The sequence below is a fragment of the Protopterus annectens genome, chromosome 4.part1, assembly GCF_019279795.1.
Source record: "Protopterus annectens isolate FY-2018-M chromosome 4.part1, PAN1.0, whole genome shotgun sequence".
NCBI lineage: Eukaryota > Metazoa > Chordata > Ceratodontiformes > Protopteridae > Protopterus > Protopterus annectens.
The window spans coordinates 726,777,016-726,789,983 of record NC_056734.1 but is presented as its reverse complement, the minus strand read 5'-3'; positions in this window follow the sequence as shown (position 1 = coordinate 726,789,983).

Here is a 12,968-nt window from a genome sequence, read left to right as displayed (position 1 = left end):
TGCCATAGCTGCCTTAGTAGGTGTCTTTCCACAAGTTGCTGATAAAAGGCTACATATACATACTATCACAGGCCTCACGTACATGCATTGGTATGTCTTTGGCTTTCCACTGGTGTATTATTGCACCAGGGTCCAAGATACAATCGTATTTTTCCCATTCCTTTGATATATAATTTACATGCTGATTGACAGTAGGTTGCAGTCAGTATATATTGTTGGAAACAGCTGTGAAACCTAAAACCTGTGTAGCATAGTGGGTTAATGCAATATGCTATAGTGGAGCTGGGCCTGGGTTCGAAACTTGGCAGAGGTGCTTGTTTTGTACATGAGAATAACACTGTCATAGACACATATAGAGATTAGAGCTCTTTAAAGTTCATTTAATCGCATTTAAGCTGAGCTAAGTGAAGTGGCATGGCACACTGCACCTCTTCATGCAAATCCATGCAAACCTGCACTAAAAATATAAAGAAAAGAAAAAAAGGAGATATAAAAGTGGTGAAATGGGTCAAGCAGGGGGAAAAACATAGTGAACAGCAGGTAGGGATGTGCAGGAAAGGTGTAGGAGAAAAACATAGTTATCGTACAGCAACAGCTGTGAATTTTGACAGATGTTAAGCCTATTGGGCCACGTTAGCTGTGTCCAGTGGACACATGTGTGAAATAGAGAGCTATGTATGGGGTGATTTTGTTTTGTGGGACAGGTGCCCATTTTTTTTAAGGAGAGAGTGGCATGTTGGGGAAGGGACATAGGTACATGTCAGGAGGTCAGTTGGATAGGAGAGGATGCAATAACAGACAAGACAGAGATGGAGGTGTGTGACACATGAGGGGGGTAAACACCTTGGATGGAATTGGAGATGCATGTGCCTCCAGACACCAGCAGCATGACTGAGGTCCCCATCCATTGGAGTTTGACACTGCTCCTTCACTGCTCAGAAGGTAGCTGTGCTGGAGGCTGGGCACCAGGAGCAGCCTGCCCCATCAGGTTGGCCAGTGTGCCCTCAGTCTAGTTAAGGCAATGTTCATAGTTCCTATTAACAATCCTGCCCACCATCGCTGATAGTTGCTGTTGGGTGACTACCATACCTCCACCACCACTCCCAGGGGGAGGCCAGGATCCATCCCTGAGGCAGTTACACCTGACTCCTCAGTTGGTGAAGGGGCAGCAAAGGGAACACCACCAGCTTGAATCCCAGATGTGCTATTACCCAGTGCCACAGCCAGTTGAGGTAGGGTAGATGGATCACCAGGAACAGGCCTACCCTAATATGCTGTGATGATGGAGGTATAACAATAAGTATTGGTTAGTTATGAGCAAAACATTGTCAGTAATAACAACATGCCAGAGCAGTGGAAATAACCCAAGTACATAATAATGCATATTATGTGAAACACAACAATAAATAACAGAGCAGTCAGTATAATAACAACATGCCAGTAACAGCTGGCATAAGGTCAACAAAATAGGTAATTCAACAAGATATGTTAATATGCAACCATCATAATACATAACAGTAATAAACACATGCCCCAAAATACAGTTTAATGTAACAACATATGTTAACAGTGAACCATAACAAGTGAATAACTATAATAAATAAATGAAGATAAGGGGTGGGGAGACTGAGAGAAAAACAGGGCATTAGTATTATTATTGGCTATATACTTGACAACAGTCCTACTATCCACTCTACAGGTTTGTCCTTTCTTTATCTGTACAAGTCCCCTATAGCTACTATAGGCATACATATCTCTCAAGCTATCTGCATGGGGCAGTATGGGCCAAGCGTTAACAACTGCGGATACACATTTACACAGAACATGTGCACATCAGGTGGACCTAAATAACTACTAAGGTGCACTGTGGGCTGATGTACTGATACTCTGCTATTTAGATAATCATGTCAATGATAAACGTGACAGATGGATTACACACTACTAATTACATTATGTGACTGTGTGACACTTGAGATACATGCATGTGTACAGTACAGAAACTAAACAACTATCATGCCTTGCATGGCAAGCATGGGGATAGAACACAAAAGCAGTGACTGCAGAGGACATCTGCATGGCATGTATGAATTGGGTGCAGCAACATTTTTACAGACACCCCAAGCATACAGCCATACCAAGAATACACATGTTACTCAGTTCACTTTATTTTATTATTATGATATTTATTTCCTTTATCATATGCTGTATTTTCACATTCTTGCTAATGATTCAAACAGCCTGTGACATCTCAACATACAATTATTTATTGATAATATGGGCTATCTCACCCATTTACCTGTAGTTCCTGTGGAAAGAGAAGTTGTGAGCATTATGTAGTGAAACCTAGCACTGGATGAGAACCCTGGTCTGTGAGTGACACAATGTGCTTTATACAGTGCATTTAACAAACTGAGCGACTGAGTCATTGCTGATTATTGATTGCTATCTGCCTACACCTTACTGGGAAACAAAATATGACTTGGCTGTACTACTACAGTTTTATACTAGCCTGCAGTGACAGTAGAACACACATGCATGAATCAAAAGCATGACAGAGATAGGTAACGTATACATTACCATATAGATTGCAGGTGTACACAATATATTGCTAGTGGGTTTTAATATATGAGGAGTCAACAAACAATATCTGATCATGGAGTGGGCTACCTCACCCATATACCTTCCTTACCTGCTGTTTGGGGATGACAGAGAATTATGTGAACAATAGTGGCCTAGAATCAGCCTTGACCTGAAGAGAAGTTGTGAGCATTATGTTGCTATGAATCCATACTTATTGCACAACAGACTTTATTGGCTATACCTTCATGCAAGTGTTGGTATTGTTCCCTGTTTGTATTACACAACTGTTGTCATAATTAATTTCTTGCAACACAGTTCTACTAACACACTTATTGCATAGCAGACTTTATTGGAAATACCTTCATGCAGTTCCTGGAATAGTTTTGAGTTTTTATTGCACAATAGTTGTGATTATCCAGGTGATGCAATACAGCTGTAATTCTACACTTATTGCACTAGAAACTTTTTGTAAATACTTTCTTACAGTTAATGCTTTACTCATCCTTGCCTATTGCACTACAGTTGGCAGTATTCACATATTGCAGTGCAGCTCTTAGTCCACATTCACTGCAATACAATCTTTACTGTATATACCTAATTGTTAATGTTTTACTCATTCTTGCTTATTTGACTATAGTTAGCATAATACATCTGTACTCAGCACACTCACAGAGCAACCTGGCCAAACACCAGCATGCACGTCGAGATTGTGAGACCTCTCCTCTGCAGCTGTTGGGAGAGAAGAACACCATTATGCATACCAGTTTAGCAGACATTCAGATTAGATACTAGTGGTACACAGGTAAAAGTACTTGCATACATGTGGAGCATCCCTTGCCCAGAATTCTTGGATCCAGGTGTCCAAGAGATCCCCCTTACAAGTCATCATAGTGGTAATGACACTGCTCACTGGTGTGGGAGATACCAGTTGCATTGGTGAGGTCCCTTGCCAGCCAGTCCCAGGCCTCCACCTTGCAATCTGAGCCCTGGTAACCTCCCTGTAGAAGCTGGCCTTCATGTTCTTTTACAAGGAGTCTGACCATGACCCTGAACTCCAGAATGCCTCAACGCTGCACCCAAAAGTGTAAACCCTCATCAATGCCTGCCATAGTATCCTTCAGAGACAGAACCCCAGCAGATTATGCTGTATTCCCACCAGTTGAGTTTAATATAGCTTGTTTTCCCACCCTTACACTCCATTGGGTAATATTTAAAAATATGACACGTTGCTTAGCAGTGTGCAAACCAGCTAAGCAGAGTTTAGCAGAGTGCAGCAGGCCAGAATTTAAAAATAATTGGCGTAATTTGTATTTCAAAACTAAATGCTTATTTTCCCTTTTGTGTATTCAAATCCTGCACCTACTACTCATGACGCTGTAACTCTACCCATTTGGCTACGTGCATATGTGAAATTCTGCCATGCCTTTACATATACTTCTGAGCTATGTATAACCACTGCTGAGCACTGCACCACACCATGCAAACCATCTCAGCTATATTTAAACCTGACATTTAAGTAAATTAAATGCATCTGGTTTCTATTTTTTAGATGTCTGGCAGGTGTCTCAGCAATGCTTAGCATTGCTGCTGTCCATGCCATGCCGCACAGACATGCTTTTTAAATTAAAAAAAAAAAACATTGATATACTGCAATTGGACAGTGCAGGGAGTTCTTACCCATCTGCAGACACAGTTAACACTACACTCCCTACACTGATTCAATAACTGTGTTCCTCAGCTCTCTCTTAGCAACACAACATGATTAATATGCATGGCATGCTGCTGAAGGGGAACCGTGTACACAGACACGGTATCATTCCATGTAGGCTCTACACTATGCCTACATGGATTTTATTAAATTCTGGGGTGTATTTTTGATACTTGCTTTGACAAACACACATATTATTTGTTAGTTAGTTAGTTAGTTAGTTAGTTAGTTAGTTAGTTAGTTAGTTAGTTAGTTAGTTAGTTAGTTAGGTAGTTTTTGAAATGTGTCTGTACTAAAGACATTCCAGATGAAGCTATGGCTAAAGTAAATGTCAGAGCGTGGACCACTTCTAGAAGTAGCAGACCTTGAAAATAATATATATATTGCCACAAGCTGTAATTAAAAAAAAAAATCAAACCTAATAAAAAATAAGCTGTGAGTTATCACCAATCTAACCTCGCTACTATTCTTTCAAAAAATTCTTAAAAGAATCATACTCATAATGCACCTGCTAAGCTAAGTATTGTCCCTTGTTTAATTCTGATGCCTGTCTTTTCTTTAACATGAAACTGACTTCTAACACCATTTCTGACTCTGCACTCATGTTTCATCTTTGGAGTTATCATAATAAAATTTCAATGATATGTCTTTTATAAAATGTAATTTGGGGTGGTCTTGTTTTACTCAAGATATAACTTGTATAGATAATGATAAGACTCGCTCTGTATTACCACCTCTGGCATAATATAAATAATACATTTCTACCATGCAGATAACACTATCAATATAGGACAGGGTTCAGTGAAAATACATTTGTGGCATTTTTAGGGCTTTGCTGCTGAGCCTTAATAGTACTACAATGAAAAAAATGTGATTCATAAATATGGAAGCACTGCACTGAGCAAAAGGTCATTATTAGTGGCTCATTAATATGGCTTGGGATTGACATCTGTGCAGTTAAAAGTAACCATGTTAGTGTTCCCTTTATTAATCCATGCAATGATGTTATATAGGCATCTGCAAATACAGACACACACAGCTTTGCAGTGTTTACTTGCTACAGTGCTAACAGCCCCACTCATGCCATAGACATCAATGTGTAATGTAAATTCATCTCTCCGCAGTGAAATCAAAAGACAATTTATCTCTTCACTTATCAAATCTGAAGGTAGAGCTTGCCTTTGAATCACTATATAGCATTATTCCATTCCTGGCAAAAGATCCTGGGAAGTTCCCATGGTTAATTTTCATTAGAAGTACCCCCAACTGCTGGATTTGCATGTTACTTTCTCTAGCTCGACTGTTGTTGTGACCCAAAACTCTTACTGTGGCACCACTGCAGTTGTCTTCAACTTATTCCTGCAAAATGCACTGAGTAATTTTGATGTAAATATCATTGCTCAGTTTTTCATGTGTTTCTGAATGTTGATGGTAAATTTTAAGCATATTTGAAGGTTGCTAAAAACCTTTTAAAACTTTCAGAATTACTAAGGAGTTCAAAAAGCAATTTACAGATTAGCAGATGCTTGTACGCATATACTTAAATGTTGCATTTACATTACTGTTTTATTTATTATGGATAGTTTATCATCTCCCACTCTTATTATCTTTATAGCATTTTGTTTTATATTTTTTTTCTGTTATTATTGTCATTTTGTATTATTTGTAAAAATCAGGGATTATAATTTCTATAAATTCTTCTCTCCCTAATGAAATTAATTATATGCAGCTGTACTTTTCCTGGCAGAAACAGTTTGACAAATAAATGTTAAATTTTATTGTAAAGATGTAATAAAAATACAATTATATTTATACTTCAAAAGACAAGGCCATCTCTACTGCTGCAGTATATTATAATATGTGCCAATGGAATTAGCTATGTAGGTAAATGAATTAATTAAGGAATATCTTGGTAACATCAGATGCAGAAATGATGTAATGGTCTATCCGTGTATTTTGTGGATGTAAATACTATCAGTTTGATTGTTTTATATTCATTTGAAATGATTAGGCTGCATTGGGGACTGTAGACAAAAACTGGAAAATGTGCTTCTCCAATTAGAAAAAAAAAATGAATGAAATTAAAGTCTTGAGTTTATAATGGATTATGATGTATATTGGTACTCATATAAATAAAACAACATCATGAATGAGGTTGTAAAACAAACAGGACAACCCTAAAATTATACAAATCTTCTTAAAAGATTTTAAATGTAGTAAATGATATTACCAAGGAAGAAAAACATGACCAAGCAAATCAGACTGTAATTATTATGACTTATATGCTTGGCAGACATTGATCATATGTGAAGATAATCATTATTCCATGATTTCTCTTGACAAAGTAGTAAGTGCAGTCCAAAGTGTTAAATTTTGTATGAACAAAGAGGTCAATTAATTTTCTTTCTTTAAACAAAGCCATTTATTATTAAGCCATATAAATAACATAGTAATCAGAAACATTTGAAAACATGTCAATTAAACAGACCAAAGCTGAGACATATAAAATTAAGGCAGATCATAGCTTGTTCCAAAAGCAGTAGAGAAAAACATTCCAATATTTTTCAAATCTATGTACAAAAACATTGTTTTTATAACAGAACCAAACCTTGTGTTGGTAAACATGGAGCAGTTTTTCAACATTAGTATGGCCATGCATTCATCCTCAGAAGATAATGACCACAAATACCAAGGACATCAATCTGAGCCATAACCCTTCTATTTTGTTTACTAGGAAAAGTGGGTCTTTGATGCCTAGCAACCAAAACTCAATTGAATATGAGGTGTAGGCTTGAAAGACCCCATATGCATGCTTCTGTTACCCTTACCCATAAGCTTGCTGAAACTGATCAAAGCCAAACTATGTGCAAGTAATCAGCTTCTTCTGAGGCACACCTCCAGCACCACATGCTCCTCCCCTTCCTCTTCTGTATAAATTTACTGAAGTGAAATGTCAAAATTGAATCAGATTTTATTGAGTAAAGGCAAGGGAGAAGATGAAACTAAGGTCTTTCCATGATGTTAAAATCCATTCCCATTGCTACTACCCCAGGGTAGAACCAAGCTTGTATTCCCATTTGTATTTCAGAAGTATAAAAGCAGACTAATATTTCAGCATTAGTGCTTAATACCAAACCACAAGTGACTTTTGGGGCATACCATGCAATTTGAAAAACTTAATTTGCCATTTCCTGGTTCTATCCCTACCTTTAAATGTAAAGGGGTGCTTCTTCCAACCTGCTAGACAACTCAGCTGAAGGTATTGCCATTGCTGTAATGGGTTGCAAGAATGCAGATCAAAACATTGCATGAAGAGTAACACAAAGGCAAGCATGTCCAACACCATGTTGTTTCAACAGATAAAAATCTCTAGATATCCAAGGGTACCAACGTTCTGGGGAAGATGACTACCAAGGCCATGGAAATGCACTATATTCTTTCCCAAAATCAAAGAGCTGTGCTGAAGAGGTTCATACCCTTTATCATAGCCCAGACATCATCTTCCAGCCTATCTATGTAGGTTTCAGATTCTGTTCTTACCACAGCATCTCATAGGCCCTTTCTTATAGTGTATTACTACCAGTTCAGTTAATAGCCAAACAAAAAGGAAATGTATTCAGCATTTCCAACTGAGTTAAGTGATGGTTTATAAACCATATATTTGGCTGAATACATTACAGTTAAAGGAGCTCAATCCTACCTTAACAACTGACTTTGAGCCTTATTGTTTAAGGGAAATAGGGATGATTTTTCTAAATTTGTTTGCAGACTTGAGATGTCTCCAAACTTGTATAGAAAGGCTAGGGCTTTTGAGAAGCTTGTCCTTGAGTTGCTTAACCATATCATTCCATCATCAACAAACCAAGAGGTTATGATAGATTCTACTAAGTTGTCCTTGATACCTTATTGTGAGTGGTTAAATCTCAAATAGCAAGCAAAAGATTCAATGACCAAGATAAGCAGCATGGGGGATAGACAGGATCCTTGCTATGTCCCTGTCTGCAACTAGAATGGTGAGGAAACTGTGCCTTGGGTGGAAACCTGTGTTAATGGCCCAGCATGTAGTAATCCAGATGACTGGAGAATAAGCATACTTGTACCAGTGTTCAAGAACAAAGGGGACATTCACAACTGTGGACAGTACAGAGGTATCAAATTCCTGTCACGTTACATGAAAGTTCTAAAAAGGATGATTGATAGAAATAAGCAGATTAGTAGAAAGTAAGATGGGAGATGTGCAGTTTGGATTCAGATCAGAATGTAACACAAATGGCCTGATGTTTGCAGTGAGACAGATAGCTGAGAAGAGGCTAGAGATGAGGAAAGAGTCCAGCTGGGCATTCCTAGACTTAGAGAAAGCATATGACAAAGCCCCAAGAAAAATGATTTGGGTAGTCCTGCATTGGTTCAAAGTCCTAGAAACATTGGTAGAATTAGTGCAAACTATGTACAAGGACCTGGTGACTAAAGAACAATGTTTGGTCTTACACAGGCTCCCAGTAGGAGTGGGTATGTACTAGGGTTCAGCTATGAGCCCACTGCTGTTCATACTGGTGATGGACTACATTAACAAACAGGTCAGAGGGGACAGATCAACAAAGTTGCTGTATGCAGACAATGTGACATTACAGGCAGACTCTGAGCAAAAAAAGTCTGCAAAGGATGTGGAAATGAAATGCAAAACTGAAGGCACGTAGGATGAAACTGAGCACAGATAAGACAGTTATAATGGCAGGAAATTGTGGAGTTCAGAAGAAGCCGAGAACTGTGATAGAAGGGAAAATAGTGGAACAGGTTAATAACTTCAAGTATCTGGGATGGGTGGTTGAGGAGAAAGGAAGTGTGAATGAGGAGGTCAAAGCTAGAAACAGAAGGGCTGCAGCCAACTGGCTCAGAATGTCACATGTAGTATATTATAGAAGATTGTCAAAGAAGCTGAAAAGTAAGGTGTACAAAACAGTGGTGTGACCCGTACTACTTTATGGTATAGAACCCTGGGCAGTAAAGGCAGAATAGCTGAGGAAATTAAAGGTGATGGAGATGAAGTGCCTGAGATGGGTGGCAGAGTGCACAATGTGGAACAGGTGAAGAAATGAGGACATAAGAGCAGAAGCCAATGTAGCTCCAATTGCAGAAAAGGTAAAAGTGAACAGATTACAGTGGTTTGGGCACATGTGCAGAAAAATAGAAGACAATCCAGTGAAGGCAATTTGGGACAGGCAGGGAGAAGGCAATAGAAAACAAGGGCATCCAACAAAAAGGTGGATGGATTGTGTGAGAGAAGACCTGAGACAGTCAGGCATGGGTGTCACAAAAGGCAGAAGAATGACATTGAATATAGAGAGATGGTGACAGTGGACATGACACCCCAACCCCATGTAGAAAGATGGAGAAAAGGGGGTTGATGATGATGATGATGCTATGGAATGACAAAGAAGTCCAAGAAAACAAACACTATTGAAAGATGACATATTTGGTGGTATTTGTAGTCTCAAAGTTCATACTTGATTACCAGTTATTTTCAAAGACTGACACTGCACCCGTGTGCAAATACAGTATTGATAGACAAAAATTACTGGATCCAAGGCAGTAGGGGTGCACAGTAAAATTTATTTGAAGTGACACAAATAGCTCGATTAAAAATATGCAAGTTAAAACTTTTGCCCAGAAGGCTTCCTTAGGCATCAATATTCAAGCGCAAAATTACTGATCTTTAAATAACTTAAGATCACATGATTATAACAATTAAAGCAATTAGATTCATATGCAAGTGTGCTTCTCTTTCTATAGAGGTTTTAAAGAAGCAAAGCTATTTAAACCTAGTGTAATGTGGGCTTTCAAACGTAGTATCCATCTTAATTTTGCCAACTCAGTTTTTAATAAAGTATCTATCTTCTCCTCTCATATTTTCAATGCTTGTTTGTAGGATAAAAAATTTAAAATTATGGTTTTCACCTTTTTCAAGTTTATGTTTAAAAAGTGCATTTGTGAGTCCCCAGGATTCACAAATCCTCCGTGTAAGACTAAAGTAGTCTTACACGGAAACACCAGTCTAAGAGTAAGACAACAGCGTGCCATGCATATTAATGAGGGCATGCTGCCTCAACTCAAAGGCTAACACGGAGCATGCACGAGTGCAGGGGGCATATCGGACTGCCGAGCAGTCCAGAAATCCACGCCCCTGCAAGTCACTCAATTGGGAAATGTCAACTGACATGACTGAGTCCGCTCAAATGTGTACATACCCAACAGTACACTCCCCCACATTCTAAGCCCCAGTACAATTATAAAATGTAAAACTTTTATTTTTTTTTATTATTATTCCCCATATAGCTGCCTGTATTTGCGCGTGTTTGCGTGGGTTTGCCCATTGCTTAGCTAAAGTTAGCAGTCAAGACATCGAAGAGGATAACAAGAAACTTATATGCAAATTAAGCAAAATAGCAATAGCGTAGTGGTCGAACCTTCGCACAAAGAGGAGGCACTCCCGGTTCGAGTCCCACCACTTTCCTTTTTATTTTCTGTTGGAAATCTGTATATGAAAAGAATTCCTGAGATTTATCATTGAAATTTTAGTAAAAAGCATTGAAATGGCCTATGTAGTAGTGAACAAATTTTATATATATATATATATATATATATATATATATATATATATATATATATATATAAGAAAGTGAAATGGTTATGCATACTGATGAATGCATAAGTAATGTATCTTAAGCAATGTGAAGCACTGCTAAGCAAAGTTTACCAGTATTAAGCACATTTCAGTATAATTGCTCATAGCTTAGCACTGCTTTTAGTGCAATAGCTTTGCACGGAGCTGAGCATCGTGCCAACTAGCGCAAACAGAACATGTTTGTGCGTAGCTGCGCACTGCACTAACTAGCGCAATGCCAGGCAATGTCAGGCAATGTCGAGCAGCGTCAGGCAACGTCAAGCAACATCGAGCACCATCGGGCAACGTAGAGCAATGTTTTGCAAAGTTGAGCAAAGTCGGCTAAACACAGCCACACCTCCTAGCCGGTCTGGCCAGTAGTAAAATAAAAGGCAATGACAGGCCTTAAACCCGGGATACTGTGCACCATAATCACAGTACTGAACCACTAAGCCATGACAGCTGTTCATATGCATGCACTTTCAACACACACATACATATCAATAGAAGTTTACCCATTGCTAAGTAGGTGTGCTTTCAGCTGAGTTTCCTCAAAACCGGCCATTTACAGATAAGTGTGGGAAATGAGGCATATTTAAGCTCCATAGGTGGGAATACTTGCCATAACTGGTTGTAGCTCCCATCTGCAGTCAGCAAGGCCGGTGTTGGAGAGTGCTCTCGATTTCGAGCGCAACGTTGGGGCATTGAGGAGTCAAAAGTAATGGTTTGGCTCCTCATCCATAATCATGAAGAGAGACTCCTGCAGGGCCAGTTCCAAGGCACCCAATACAAAGTGGAAGCCTGGAACCGTCTAGCTCATGATCTCACCAATGCCACAGGCGTCCCTTGGACTGGTGAGCAGGTCAGACACCACTACTCAGACCTGAAGAGATGCAAGGAGGACCGACTGAACCAGTGGATACAGGAGGCCCGTGGGATGGAAAATGCCCCACTACTGAGTAGGTAGCCATGGAATGAAGTATGTAAAAATTGCTATTGGAGTTTATTTTATGGATAGGTATATGTCTCAATATCACTTCATTTACTTCACAGTTGCAGGTGTCCGTGCTGCGAATCAGCAAGCCTATGCAGATAGGCTGCTAAGGCTGCGCCACCAGGCAGGTTAGTAATTATTCTGCATGTATTGTTATATAAAATAAGTAAGAGTGTCTGAATAAAAGTGTTGTAGCCCAATAATAAAGGTATAAGTCATGAATAACTTCTCTGCATGTACTGTTATATAAAATAAGTGAGAGAGCCTGAAAAAGAGTGTTGTAACCCATTAATAAAGGTATAATAAGTCTTGAATAATTTCACTGCATGTACTGCTATATAAAATAAGTGAGAGAGCCTGAAAAAGAGTGTTGTAACCCATTAATAAAGGTATAATACGTCTTGAATAAGTCTTCTGCATGCACTGTTATATCAAATAAATGAGAGAGCCTCTAGAAAAGTGTGTTATGTAATTAATAAAGGTATAATTTGTGGAGTGTGTCCGTGTCACTTTCTTTGATATGTTGTTGTACTCTTGCATTTTAGAAATAGTACTGTTGTATTAAGCACTGTCAACCCACACGTGGGTAGGCCCATATAAAGTAGATGAAGGGAGTGCCAGTAGCTGTTAAGCATATATACAATTCTCAACTGTTGGTTCATGGCTGGCATGTACAGGTTAATCTGGCACATGAGTAGCTTGTTATTGTGTTCCCCAGAAATGTCAGTGTGCTGCTAGAAATGTAGGGGGCTGTTGAAATATAACTGATAATGTCACCTGAGCACATCTAGATATGTAGATATATAAATATAAATATAATATATAAATACATAGCAGTAACATCTGCATCCTGGACAGTTTGTATGTCAGATACAGGTCAGGTATATAAAAAACTAGCAAAACCCATTTCACAATTTAACGGACATTGCTTAGTGTAATAATACATGTAGGGGATATATAGCTGCAGTCAATGGGAATGTAGTGTAAACTATAAGTATATAAAAGTTGTTAATGGAGGTATCTTT